This window comes from Nymphalis io, chromosome 17 (assembly GCF_905147045.1).
Source record: "Nymphalis io chromosome 17, ilAglIoxx1.1, whole genome shotgun sequence".
In the NCBI taxonomy this organism is placed as follows: Eukaryota; Metazoa; Arthropoda; class Insecta; order Lepidoptera; family Nymphalidae; genus Nymphalis; species Nymphalis io.
This window is the reverse complement of record NC_065904.1, coordinates 116,518-117,800: the sequence shown is the minus strand read 5'-3', so window position 1 is coordinate 117,800 and position 1,283 is coordinate 116,518.

The following is a 1,283-nucleotide window of genomic DNA, read 5'->3' as shown; positions in this document are numbered from 1 at the left end:
TTCACCAAAGGTTGTCTGTTAGAGATCGCTATAAGCGATAAGACCGCCTTTGCGCACCATTTTTTTTTTTTTCTTTTTCTTTGATTGTTTCCTAATTCTCTCATTTTATGTATATGTTGTGCAAAAAGTGTTAAATAAATAAATAAATAAGTTTACGAGCTTTAATTTGAACGTATCTATTCCATCAGTTTGTGACTATTAAACTTTGTCCGGTTTTTAAATATCCTTTCCTTGTTTTTGTCTCGGTTTTCAGCACGATATGCATGCAATGTACTCTAAGTTCAGGACTCGTTCTGTTCATAGTGATTGTGTTTCAGTATTGTGGACGCGCGACGAGGCGCGACGCCGCCTCGAGTTACACGCGGCAGACGCGCCGCGCCGCACATCGCACGTCAAGCTGAAAACACAACATGACTTGGAATTATACTCGTAATATTTCATCCCGTCGGAATATAAATACATTTATATTAAAATTCGCAACAACAATAGCAAAACACTTTCAAAGCGTGAAAAACAGAAAATTTATTTACATTATATACATAATTTATATACATAAAAAATACACTAAAAATAACATTGATAACGGTAACACGAAAACATCATTTTAAAGAATCTTATACATAAATAGTTTTAGCCCGCGGCTTCGCCCGCGTAATAGGAGGGGCAGGTAGGAATAAAAAAACAGGTGGTTTAGCCGTAAAGGTGTTACAAACAGAGACAGTTAATTCCGCATTTTTAATATTAACAAAATACAATGTTGTAAACTACTTAATTAGAATTTTTTTAAATACTCATTTTTATGAAGAACGCTTAAAGAGGTAATTATCGTTCACATTTTTGGTGACTATTCTGATTATACAAGTGTCTTAAAGTTGTATTAAATTGCAAAAATATAACTGACAGGGAAAAAAACTCTATCTAACACTTTCAAGACTGTTTTGATATATAACAATGGGAACAGAAAATATTGATGGCGAGATTGCGGCTCGATAGGTCTACAGATGTTACTTTATAATTAGTTTTAGTTTAGTAGTAATAAGAAGTAAAATCATAATAATTAGTGTTTTAATAATTCGTTAATGGGTTATATTTATCGATATAACTATACTTCTCAAATTAACTAAGTATATTAAAATTCAAATGAAACTTGAACCGCTGTAAATCATCTAGAAAAATAATATTAAATAACTCTTTAGACCCGAAATGACATAAGAAAGACATAAATATCATTTTAAAGACGTTGATTTGTCAAAAATCCAACCAATTACAATAACTTGTGTATA